This window comes from Gavialis gangeticus, unplaced genomic scaffold (assembly GCF_001723915.1).
Source record: "Gavialis gangeticus isolate Ggan-Ray unplaced genomic scaffold, GavGan_comp1, whole genome shotgun sequence".
NCBI lineage: Eukaryota > Metazoa > Chordata > Crocodylia > Gavialidae > Gavialis > Gavialis gangeticus.
In genome coordinates, this window is record NW_017729000.1 from 27527644 (window position 1) to 27527855 (window position 212).

Below are 212 nucleotides of genomic sequence, written 5' to 3' on the forward strand. Positions count from 1 at the left end.
CACTCCTCCCTCTCGGGGGGGGGGGGGGGGGGGGGGGGGGTTTTTTTCCCCCCCCCCCCCCCATCAGCAGGGAGGTTTCCATTGGTAACGCCTTCTGTGCCGAGCAGGCAACCAGGGCCCTTGCCAGCATCTCCCAGGGCAGAGAGTAGAACAAGTCCTTAATAGGCTTAACGTGCACAGGAGGGAAAGGACAGCAAGAGACTGGGCGGGGG

General features: G+C 64.2%; 1 protein-coding gene across 2 annotated transcripts in view; it reads right to left on the bottom strand.

Moving 5' to 3' along the window:
- Positions 1-212, bottom strand: part of GABRB2 (gamma-aminobutyric acid type A receptor beta2 subunit) — a 371234-nt gene that overhangs the window by 362768 nt on the left and 8254 nt on the right. The window lies entirely within an intron of this gene.